At 39.5% G+C, this 13,109-nt stretch overlaps 1 long non-coding RNA gene across 11 annotated transcripts; it reads right to left on the reverse strand.

Annotated features, from left to right (window-relative positions):
- Nucleotides 1–574: 574 nt before the first annotated feature.
- LOC309693821 lies at nt 575–10,823 on the reverse strand. Of its 11 annotated transcripts, none has more exons than XR_014272723.1 (10): nt 9,074–10,811; nt 8,250–8,411; nt 7,889–7,997; nt 7,664–7,783; nt 7,360–7,521; nt 3,383–3,496; nt 2,881–2,980; nt 2,499–2,656; nt 2,014–2,071; nt 585–1,064 (listed from the first exon to the last, which is right to left on the reverse strand). It is a non-coding gene; the product is annotated as an uncharacterized lncRNA (long non-coding RNA). The 11 variants fall into 11 exon arrangements; XR_014272731.1 differs by lacking the exon at nt 2,881–2,980 and having other exon boundaries at nt 597–1,064; nt 9,074–9,234; nt 10,452–10,811; XR_014272732.1 differs by lacking the exon at nt 2,881–2,980 and having other exon boundaries at nt 616–1,064; nt 9,074–10,532; nt 10,738–10,823.
- Between the last annotated feature and the right edge of the window lie 2,286 nt (nt 10,824–13,109).

Below are 13,109 nucleotides of genomic sequence, written 5' to 3' on the forward strand. Positions count from 1 at the left end.
AAGTGCTTTATTTGTGTGTGCGCGCCTGTCATGAACGGCTATAAAAGGCCTATAATTAAAGAACAAAGCGGGGTTTGAGTTCGAGTTGCGGCAGACTGTCACTACTTGTAAATGGAACGCAGCCTTCCTACGGCGGACAGCTAATAACAGGAATCGGACGCGGTCCAGCCAAGTCCACAGCAACCACCATAGCAACCGCCTAGCATGACCTTAAAAACATATTCTGTCTTCATAACTATCAAAATCGTGAAATGATTTGCAAAGTGTGAAAGTGTTACAGCTGCAGAGAGCTATGGCGGTATCTATGGAAGCTGTTTACATAGCTAATAATATACGATGTAACCATGGAGACAGTCAGTCACTTGAGCTAGCGGTGCATGTTTACTACAGTGAATAAGGTGATTGAGTGCACAGCGTCCACACTCTGCAGGGGGTAAAGACATTACTTCAATATTATTTTATATTGATATATATTAGCCTTCTGTTGACCATCACCTCAGGTTCACCATTACAGTTTCAGATTACAGATGCACACTGTCTAAACACATTCAAAAACTCATGTCTCAGAAATAAGCACAGCTGTTCATGTTTGTCATTAGAGTTTTATTTGTAAGAAAATTATGAACTTCATATTGTGCATTAAATAAAAGAACATTTCACAACTCTGAGTCAACAGAAACAGGTAACAGAAATGTCTCTAATGTGTACAGTGTAGTGTAAGCATTAAAAGATCATAAAGGAAAAACTAACATTTATGTGAAACTAATTGTAATAAAAAATGAGCAGGTGCTTTATAGATTTAAAAGAAAGAATCTGAAAACAACACTTTTTTGGTCTAAGTGATCAAAGTAGAAAACAGAACTGATGTTCAAGAACAAACCGTAGCTGCACTAATATTACACATCTCGATCGTTGTACTGAACAGACATGTTGCTTTTAAAACCACATGCAGTGTGTGACCATGACTGTTCACTGAGACCATGAACGCCACTTCGCTGAAGCATTCTTCTTCTTCTTCTTGCCATTAAATTGGAAGCAGAAGCAGCACGAGCTGATTTGATCTACTGAAAGGAAAAAGCAGAACATCTGAGTTGAAACCAGTCAGCTGAAATCATTAAGACAGGAACAAATTCAATGCAGTGTCTCAAGTGGCTTAGCCTGTTACAACTGTTGATACAAGCTAAATACGGTTAACACACAGTGTCAGGGAGCTCCAGTGTGGGAACTAGTGGCTTTAGGTTTGTAGTCATTTAACTTTCATCCATTCATTTAATTCAGGAGGAAGAAATGCCAGGTTGGTGCAGGCTGGTTACATGCATTTGGTCCCATGCTGTCTTTAATTAAATGACTTGGTTCATTTTATGGCTGGGCTGTATGTGGGGTTATATCATGTTATTTGGGCAGGAGTACCTGTCCCCTGTTAGACTTAGAAAGTTTCTCCATAAGTAGAGTTTCTAACTCTTCTAGCACATCTGTGGCTGACAGCTTTTTGGTGGCTCTTTTTACCCCACACTGGTTGTGAGTGTGTAAATAGCCCCACTAGTTATTTTGGGTTGCAGTTAACTAGGGAGGAAGGGGTGGGTATGCCATGATTAGGTGAATAACAATTATATGTGATACATAAATTTCACAATGCATGCATATATCTCTATCAATTAAACCTGGCCTGAGGGCTGCCATTTTTTACATTCAGTTATTTCTCTTAGAAATGTTGGAACTAAATAATGAATGTGTTACAGTTAAAGTGAAACACTGGTCAGTGTAAATGGCTCATTGGGACACAGAAACCTTTAAATTAAACCTGATATCTAGTGTCAAACAATATCAAAGCTGTAAAAGATGTTTACATTCAGAATTTATAAAACTATGATTGTAAATAAATTCAAACAAGTGAGCTTTTCTCTTTGTGCTGAATATCAACACTGTGGTTTCTTAGACTGTAAGCTTTACTTTAGTGCAACCAGTTGCAGAAGCTGCCACTCCAAATGTCTTTTGATAACAAGAAAAAAATACCTTTTCAGTACACGGCCTGAAGTTCTTCTCCGACATCTTCTGCAATCGGCTTTGTCTGCTGGTTTGAAGACAATAAACCACAAAAAAGATGATTTAGTCACTTTGTCTGCGTCATGCAGCTCGAATGTGTCGTGTAACGATGTTGAATAGCCGTCGTTATCCCTCTGCTGCATCAGTAGGATTGTACTGTACAGCATCTCATTGATATGTGAGGAATGCTAATGTAACACGATAACAGACTTACATCATTAAAATATAAAGTGCAGGAGATATTTAGATATTTTTTATATTTATATTACATTTTATAGCTGACGGATTTTACTAAATAGATAGAATTTACTAAATAGCTGGATGAACATGAAAAATATGTCTATAATAACAAATGACTATGAGAGCCAGTAGAATTAATTCAGCTGGACACTCAAAAGACGTCCTTAAATGCTCTTTAAGTGGCAGAACAGATGAACAAACAGTTAATCGCTTACTTGAGATGAAATCTGCTCAGCTACTTTGAAAACAGCTTCTAACTGGTTCCTCCTTTAACAGGATGACTGCTCAGGGGTAAGGCCATCATGCAATCCAGCAACCTTTATGGTTCTGCTTTGATTCACCAGGAACTATTAGGGAAACCTTCCAGCGCCTCCTGTGAAAGACACAGGCATAAACACACAAACATTTATTAACATGTTCCACAGTGTTCCAGTTTGATTTTCTTATCCTGTGGACAACAACGTACATGGATGCAGGTTTATTGTTAACTTTTGTAAGGTTTATTTAATGAACATATCCAGCTGCAGCTCCACTGTGATCCTGAACTGGATAAGCACTTAAGAAAATGTGTCAATAAATGGACAAACATCAACTTACTATATTTATCCAAACAGACGGGACCAATAATGCTTCGCTGAGTTAGAGACTTTAACAGACTCTTCTATGTAAGAATGTCTCGTGCTGATATACCTGCAAACTTGACAACAAAGGTTTTTCAGACTACATGTAGCTGTCCTCTATGTCAGCTAACACATTTACATTTATGTCACACTTATTTCTGCTTTCCCATTTTATAATTATTACTTACATTTTGATTAGATACCTTGAGTTTGTAAATGATCAGATTACATAATTGGAATACAATGTATCCAATTCAGGGTTGCGGGAGGATGAAGCCTATCCCAGCTGATACAGGACAAAGACAGGCTGCCAGTTTATTGCAGGGCTAATACAATATGTGTAACAGAAAATCCACTTAAATGTTTGATATTTCTTATAATAATCATAATTATGACTATTATTTAAAGGTTTCTTCATAAATACATTTTGATTTTTTATAACCCCTAAAATATAAACCTGAGCTGTTTCAGATTCTGACCTCTGACCTCAGTGACCTGGCTGTGTCCTCACTGCAGCTCCCTCTTGGAAGTACGTCTGCTTCTTGTCTTCCCCCAGTGTTGACCGCCTGATATCAAGATATCACGTACTGTAACTGAGGAACAAAAAAGGACAAACACTTGCCTTCATTTAAAAGTACATTCATACAGAGATAATCTATGGAAACACACTAGTTCACAGTTTGGGAGGAACCAGTTCCTGTGAAACATTTCTGTATATGAACATCATGTGGAGAATGAATGAAATGAGTTCTTCAGGTGACTCAGCAGTCCCACACTGACAAATGAAATCTAGTTAAACTATTAAGCATATTTGCTCTTCTGAAATCTGTGTTAAACAACAACAAACATAAATTAGTAACAAAAACTACAGCTGAGTATAGGCTTTACAAACCACCAGCAGCCATAATGCTAAATTTTAATCTTCAAATGTTTCTGAGCTGTCTTCAACCTGCTTTTAGCACATTAAAGTCTCAATAAATAAAGTCAATGCAGACTCAATCCTAAATGTTCAGCACACAGAGACACAGAGGTACTGTTTAAAGTTTAGTGTTAACTTGAGTCACTGATCATTCACAGTATTACAGAGTCTGGCAGTCTTTGCATGATGTCCACGTCACTGTAAGTTTCTAGCTGACTCTCAGGTGTGCCAGCAGGAAAGAGTAATAATAACCTGCATCCTGAGGTTTGTCATGCAGGATTAAAGGAGCCAAGCTTTGTTCACACAGCTAGGATTGTATTTTACACTGACCGTGGGTCAGTATCAACTTCAAGAAGACAGCTGTAACTGTTGATAGAAGAATCACACACACATATTTATGGCTTTGCCTTATAGAATTCAGCATCTCAGTGCTCAGGAAATAGGTTTTGCAGCTGTTTGAGCTAAGATTTTCAAGTTATTCACAAATTAAAACCTATACTTTGTGTCGGGCAAGAACTAAATTCAAATGCATGTAACAGTGAGAAACGCACTGTCTTGGCAAAGTAAAGCGTTTCTCATCAACTTCATAGAGCTTGCTGTAACTTTTGATAGAAGACTCAGACAAACATATTCATGGCTTTATCTTATAGACTTCAATATCCCCCCAATGTGTGTGTGAGTCTTCTCTCAAAATTTACAGCTGTCTTTATGAAGTTTATGGAAAAACGCTTTATTTCACCACGTTAGTGCGTTTCTCGCTATTACATGCATTTGAATGGAGTTCTCGCCCGACACAAAGTATAGGTTTTCAATTTGTGAATAACTTGAAAATCTTAGCTCAAACAGCTGCAAAACCTATTTCCTCAGCACGGAGATGCTGAATTCTATAAGGCAAAGCCATAAATATGTGTGTGTGTGAGTCCTCTATCAAAAGTTACAGCTGTCTTCATGAAGTTGATACTGACCCAGGGTCAGTGTAAAATACAAGTTATTCACATAATGAAAACTTATACTTTGTTTCGTGCAAGAACTCCATTCAAATGCATGTAATAGTCAGAAATGCACTGTCTCGGCGAAATGAAGCCTTTTTGTCCAACTTCATGAAGTTAGCTGTAACTTTTGATAAAAGGCTCAAAGCAGAGGGATAACGACGGCTATTCAACATCGTTACACGACACATTCGAGCTGCATGACGCAGACAAAGTGACTAAATCATCTTTTTTGTGGTTTATTGTCTTCAAACCAGCAGACAAAGCCGATTGCAGAAGATGTCGGAGAAGAACTTCAGGCCGTGTACTGAAAAGGTATTTTTTTCTTGTTATCAAAAGACATTTGGAGTGGCAGCTTCTGCAACTGGTTGCACTAAAGTAAAGCTTACAGTCTAAGAAACCACAGTGTTGATATTCAGCACAAAGAGAAAAGCTCACTTGTTTGAATTTATTTACAATCATAGTTTTATAAATTCTGAATGTAAACATCTTTTACAGCTTTGATATTGTTTGACACTAGATATCAGGTTTCTGTGTCCCAATGAGCCATTTACACTGACCAGTGTTTCACTTTAACTGTAACACATTCATTATTTAGTTCCAACATTTCTAAGAGAAATAACTGAATGTAAAAAATGGCAGCCCTCAGGCCAGGTTTAATTGATAGAGATATATGCATGCATTGTGAAATTTATGTATCACATATAATTGTTATTCACCTAATCATGGCATACCCACCCCTTCCTCCCTAGTTAACTGCAACCCAAAATAACTAGTGGGGCTATTTACACACTCACAACCAGTGTGGGGTAAAAAGAGCCACCAAAAAGCTGTCAGCCACAGATGTGCTAGAAGAGTTAGAAACTCTACTTATGGAGAAACTTTCTAAGTCTAACAGGGGACAGGTACTCCTGCCCAAATAACATGATATAACCCCACATACAGCCCAGCCATAAAATGAACCAAGTCATTTAATTAAAGACAGCATGGGACCAAATGCATGTAACCAGCCTGCACCAACCTGGCATTTCTTCCTCCTGAATTAAATGAATGGATGAAAGTTAAATGACTACAAACCTAAAGCCACTAGTTCCCACACTGGAGCTCCCTGACACTGTGTGTTAACCGTATTTAGCTTGTATCAACAGTTGTAACAGGCTAAGCCACTTGAGACACTGCATTGAATTTGTTCCTGTCTTAATGATTTCAGCTGACTGGTTTCAACTCAGATGTTCTGCTTTTTCCTTTCAGTAGATCAAATCAGCTCGTGCTGCTTCTGCTTCCAATTTAATGGCAAGAAGAAGAAGAAGAATGCTTCAGCGAAGTGGCGTTCATGGTCTCAGTGAACAGTCATGGTCACACACTGCATGTGGTTTTAAAAGCAACATGTCTGTTCAGTACAACGATCGAGATGTGTAATATTAGTGCAGCTACGGTTTGTTCTTGAACATCAGTTCTGTTTTCTACTTTGATCACTTAGACCAAAAAAGTGTTGTTTTCAGATTCTTTCTTTTAAATCTATAAAGCACCTGCTCATTTTTTATTACAATTAGTTTCACATAAATGTTAGTTTTTCCTTTATGATCTTTTAATGCTTACACTACACTGTACACATTAGAGACATTTCTGTTACCTGTTTCTGTTGACTCAGAGTTGTGAAATGTTCTTTTATTTAATGCACAATATGAAGTTCATAATTTTCTTACAAATAAAACTCTAATGACAAACATGAACAGCTGTGCTTATTTCTGAGACATGAGTTTTTGAATGTGTTTAGACAGTGTGCATCTGTAATCTGAAACTGTAATGGTGAACCTGAGGTGATGGTCAACAGAAGGCTAATATATATCAATATAAAATAATATTGAAGTAATGTCTTTACCCCCTGCAGAGTGTGGACGCTGTGCACTCAATCACCTTATTCACTGTAGTAAACATGCACCGCTAGCTCAAGTGACTGACTGTCTCCATGGTTACATCGTATATTATTAGCTATGTAAACAGCTTCCATAGATACCGCCATAGCTCTCTGCAGCTGTAACACTTTCACACTTTGCAAATCATTTCACGATTTTGATAGTTATGAAGACAGAATATGTTTTTAAGGTCATGCTAGGCGGTTGCTATGGTGGTTGCTGTGGACTTGGCTGGACCGCGTCCGATTCCTGTTATTAGCTGTCCGCCGTAGGAAGGCTGCGTTCCATTTACAAGTAGTGACAGTCTGCCGCAACTCGAACTCAAACCCCGCTTTGTTCTTTAATTATAGGCCTTTTATAGCCGTTCATGACAGGCGCACACACACACATAAAGCACTTTGCCTCACCATGAGAATGGAACTTTACCTAAGCTAACCTTTAAAATATCTGATATAGGATAGAAAAAATGAAGCAACCAGAGATTTAATGATGAAGACTCTGGGTTCTGTAGTGACCTGAATGACTCTTTGCATACAATTTATTGAAGAGGACTTTAGAATGCACTTTACATTTAGACTGTTGCTGTTTAATTTTTTACATTGTTGCGGTGTTATGTCATGAATAAAGTTCACCTGCTGGGGGTTTGATGGATCAGATCATCATAATCAATGGGTCCTGAGGTGGGCGGGACTGCCTCTGGTGATGTCACCATGAAGGAACAGCATCTGGCACGTGTTGCTGAAACATCCCAGTACACTGGTGTAGTTTCCTCTCCAGCTGTTTGACATTTGACACTTCAACATTAAGGGGAAGAAGAAGAAACAGTGTTAGGTCAGGTGACCACATGGTTTCTAAAGTAACTGACAGGAAGTAACCAGGCCGTTAGAAATGGATGGCATGTGTTTAGAGTTACTGGAGTTGGGTAACTCTACTTACCAAAAGCAGAAGCACACAGATGAAGGATCAGATGCTGAATGTTGCAGGAACATGCTCGTGCGGTGGTCATTCAGTGCTGCTCCGGCAGGTTAGACAGTCCAAGACTGATATACTGCCCATCTGAGAGTTTGAAAACACACATGCAAAGATTTATTTTGTATTACAGTCAAAGTTGGATGTTCATTTTTGTCCTTTAAAAATGTTTGTGTATTTGAAAGCGCTAACATTTAAGGATGACTTGGATCGTCTCCTTTAAAGGGGAGACAAGTGTATCCACTGATCCACGTCACTTTACCTGGATGATGACTCCTCTCCCCCTCACTCAGAAACGCTCCTAATATAACCAAGCAAATAAATAATATTGAAGATTTACTTACATCATTACAAAAACAGGAAAAACATCTCCCTTTGATTCTATTTCTCCATTCCTGCTGAACATCAGGCAACAAATATCTCAATAAATCACAGTAAAATGTAAAGCACATGTTTTCTCTGCTTTGTCTAACCTCTGCAGAGCCTCTGTCAAGAAAAACATATCTGTAAGCATAAAACAAATATACATTTCATAACACGTCACTGGACAAACCTCGGTCAGTTGATTTCCTCTGTGCAGTGCAGACGAACATCAGTCAGCAAGTCAAGGTGGTGAGATGGACTGGTGTCCTTTGTGACTCTGCTGGTTCTTCTGAGGAAATACCACCGTCTCTCCACACCGTCACCATCTGTGAGCACAAACTGCTGCTCTGCTCTGCCAGCATGTAGGAAATCACATATCACACACACAGGGGTGAAGAAACATTAGAACTCAACTTTGGATACTTTAGATCTAAACAGATCAAAGTAGCTCTTAGCTTCAACAATCAGTGAACAGACAAACAATGATACCATACTGATTCTGTATGAATACAATATGGTATTTTCAATACAGGTGTCAAATTAATTTACTAAAACTAATACAGATATATGTGTTTTTTTTTTTGATAAATTCGTTTGCTAAATTTAAATGTTGTATACCTATGTGGTGTGTGACTTTTGTTGCTATGATGCCAGGTCTCTCTTGGAAATGAGATTTTTAATCTCAATGAGATTTTTTACCTGGATAAATAAAGGATTAATAAAAAATTATAAGAATATATATTTTTTCATTTAACAATTGCAACTGAAAGAAATTAAATATTGAACAAAAATATATTGTCACATTTTGAGCATGCTCAGCATGCTGACAGACTTGAAGTTGCTACAGATTTTAAGAAGTGATAATTATAGGGAAAAAACTTCTCTTTTTCATCCGTTTAATCAAACATTTGATGCCTTAGATGTCTCAGTCCTATAGCATTCTGCAACTACAACTAAGCTGAAGCTTGGATTTGGCTGCAGGTGCCCTGTACATCCTTCTCAACATGTGGGTACCATTTAATCACACTTCTTCCTGAGCTTTGCTTCGTCACAAGACCAAAGGTGGCATCCCGTGTCACGGTCATATCATCATCCAGAAGAAACATTTGAAGAAACATCATGGAGAAGAAACATTTACGCGCCTCCCGGTTTTGTTTTCTGATCCTGCAAAAAGACTGAGGACAACAAAGCCCAGAGAACACGAGATACACAACATCCAACATTCAGACTCAACAGCCTCCATAAATGAAGAGCACCAGGTTGGTTCAGTTATAGTAGATGTCATGGAATTTTTTTAATAAAGTCTGCAACACAGAAAGAGCTGTGATCATGCTATTTATTACTGTGCACAGGAGAGCAAACACACATCAAACATCACAGTTCAGTCATGTCAGCTCTGCCACTTCACGTGTCTCGCTATGAAACCTAACGGATCAATGGTTATGCTGTTTTGTGCCCTTGACGTTATCAGCACCTGTAAAGGGAGTTGTTTTCTCAAACTGCTGAAGTAAGTTCATCTAGTTTTAGAAACTTTCATTGAACAGTCTATAACAGTGTCACAACTAAGCATATGCATAAGCACTTAAATGCTTTAAATGAGAATAACATAAAATTTCTATTACAGGAGCTAGAGCCTGTCCCAGTAGTCATAGGTAGAGCACACCTGGACAGGTCACCAGTCTGTCAGAGGACTAACACAGATGCAGCCTGACTCAATCCTAAATGTTCAGCACACAGAGACACAGAGGTACCGTTTAAAGTTTAGTGTTAACTTGAGTCACTGATCATTTGCAGTATTACAGAGTCTGGCAGTCTTTGCATGATGTCCACGTCACTGTAAGTTTCTAGCTGACTCTCAGGTGTGACAGGTGTGCCAGCAGGAAAGAGTAATAATAGCCTGCATCCTGAGGTTTTTCATGCAGGATTAAAGGAGCCAGGCTTTGTTCACACAGCTAGGATTGTATTTTACACTGACCCTGGGTCAGTATAAGTATCATACAGTTTAAACGAAGCACTGAAACTTGCACATATTTATTACAGATGCACTGAAGCTAATCGAGATATTTGCTGTCAGTCTGTGGCTGCGATTAAACACTTTACTGGAAACTTTATTAACTAGTAACTTCGTCAGTCATGACAGAAGCTAATATTTCTGTGCTAACATCGTTTAAACAGTAACAGCTTTACTCCAATATAAGCTAACGTTTACACCGTAACTTTAAGCTAGCACCATAAAGACGGTAAAACACGTAATAACATCTACAAATGCATCTTAAAGCTGTTATATTAGCACTCGGTGTATTACTAACATAACCACATTAACATTATTGACACTCGCTGGTCTGACTTTTAATAGTCATTCTATAAATGCTGTCCGTTTAAACGGTCTTACCTGTACACACTGCTGTATCCACCGGATTGCAGCCAGAGTGGATTCTGGAGTCATCCCACGCTCCTGTTAGTGATCCTCCATCTGGATGGATGATAACAACCTTCTGAACAATCTAGCAGGAGATGGTCCATATCTAGGGGATATGGACTGATAACAGCCGAAGCGGGTGAATAAAGTCACCCAGTCGCTAGCTGTGCGATTACCCAGCATACACCAGCACAATATTAGGCACAGCACCACCATAGACATTTTCAGTGGTTTTGAATGCAGGACATGGTTATCTTACCTTGTAAAATGCATGACAATAAAACAGCTAACCACCATAAAATGGTATTATGTGTGTGTGTGTGTGTGTGTGTGTGTGTGTGTGTGTGTGAGAGAGAGAGAGAGAGAGAGAGAGAGAGAGAGAGAGAGAAGAGAGAGAGATCAAAGGCGTGCGCTTATGTTTTTTCTTGATCAAAAGTGTGCCTCCTCTCTCTTATTGGATGTATGGTATAGCATGTTTATTCAGGTGCACCTTTGAAGTCTATGAGAATACTTTGCAGCCTGGTCTGAGTGGTCATTTCTGCACAGACACAATGAAGCGTGCACTCAGTTTAGAGGAGGCTGTTGCTGCAGTTTTGCACTCTCCACAAGCAGTGGAGATACTTCTGACAGCGAAGAAGAATTTTTGCCAGGCACCGAGGAGCTTTGCAGCTCATGTGCGGAGGAGGAGAAGGAGAAGGAGGAAGAAGAGCAGGAGGAAGAGACAAGACTGGAGGATGGCCAGTAGAGATCTAAAAATGGAGAAATCATGTGGCAACCCACACACGAAGAGGTCCTGCCATTTTTTCCTCCCCCCATTTTAACCCCAGGACCAACCCATTATGCAATTCGTATAGGATCAGCAGCCCTGTGAGCACTTTCCATCTTTTTTTTGCAGAGGACATTATGCAGTTAATCCTGCATTTCACCAACCTGCAGGGGCAACAGGTCAGTAAAAGACTGGAAGGACATAGATGAGGAGTTGCAGGCTTACATGGGGCTTGTGATGCTGGCTGGCCTGTACAGGTCTCAACATGAAACGACAACAAGCCTGTGAAATGGGGAGACAGGGCTCTTCTGTTTCATGCTACCATGTCAAAAAAAAAAAAAAGATTTGAGCAAAGAAAAAAGGTTGTCTTATTGAGCACCAGGCACCGTGAGCTACAAGTCCAGGACTCTGGGAAGAGAAAGCCCCACATCATCCTGGATTATAACAAATGCAAAGGGACTGTGGATCATTTGGACCAGGTAAGCACAATTATAAGTAATTTATTTGCCAAATTGTTTACCGTTTCCCATTGTTATAACTGATAAAGTCAGATAATGTGATTATAATAGTTTTGATATGAGATGATAGTTTTAGACTATGATAGTTTTGATAGTTACAGTAAGGAGGGGGGGGGGGGGGGGGGTCCAGTTTGACGCCCACAGGCAGGAAGAATCTCTTGCTTATGGCTGTATAAATCTGTTCATGTCACCTGATCATTTCTTTTTGTTTTGCAGGTTTGTGGCAACTACTCCTGCCGTAGAAGGACAGTAGGTGGCCCATGTGTCTGTTCTACCACATGATCGAGGTAAGCTGCTATAATGCTTTCATTCAAGACAGCTGTAACTTTTGTGTTTTTGTGTTTTTGTACAGCTTGAAGTTACCTGTAACTTTTGATAGAAGGCTCAGACACACATCAATATGGCTTTGCCTTATACAATTCAGCATCTCCGTGCTGGGGAAACAGGTTTTGCAGCTGTTTGAGCCAAGAGCTTCCAGTTATTGAAAAAATGAAAGCCTATACTTTGTTTCGTGCGAGAACTCCATTCAAATGCATGTAAAAGTCAGAAACGCACTGTCTCGGCGAAATAAAGGGTTTACAACTTCATGAAGACAGCTGTAACTTTTGATAGGAAACTCAGATATACGTATTTATGGCTTTATCTTATAGAATTCAATATCCCCATTGAGCAAACAGTTTTAAAGCTATGTGAGCTAAGATTTTTAAGTTATTCACAAAATAAAAAGCTATACTTTGTTTCGTGTGAGAACTCCATTTATGTTACGCCCCTAATCTAGGCGTGTAGGGACGCACATAAGGTTGGAGGAGAGAGATACAAATCCCCGCCCTGGTTCCCAAGCCAAACATCCAAACCAGTTGTGAGTAAAAAAAGGTGATTTTATTTAAGGACAAGAAGCATAGCTCCAGGGTGAGCCCAGGCCAAAATAATAAACAAAACCAACTAAGACCAACCAGAAAAGACTAACTAAACCCTAGGAAAGAAAAAGAACAAACAAATGACAGAGCTATCCCTCGCTCCCTGACCAAGAAAACAGGAGAAAACGATTCCAAAAGAAAAGGCAGCTCACCCCTTCCGCTTCAGCCCACGAGTGCCTAAGCTCTCAGCTAATGCACTAGGAGCGGCTTTTACAATTCACCCTCACACAAATACACAAGATAAGCACAGGCTGGGAAAACCATGGTCAGGACCGCGACGGCTGTCAGGCTACTCGCTCGTTGCACACACTCTCTCCCTCTCTCCCCTCTGGAGCTGTCAGAGCGGCTTTTTGAACGTGGTCACCTGTTCCATGGTCCAATCAGCTGCTCACTACTCTTCATTAGGGGAGGGACCTGTAAAGTGTCTTAA

Source organism: Aulonocara stuartgranti (genome assembly GCF_965226115.1).
Source record: "Aulonocara stuartgranti genome assembly, chromosome: 18".
NCBI lineage: Eukaryota > Metazoa > Chordata > Actinopteri > Cichliformes > Cichlidae > Aulonocara > Aulonocara stuartgranti.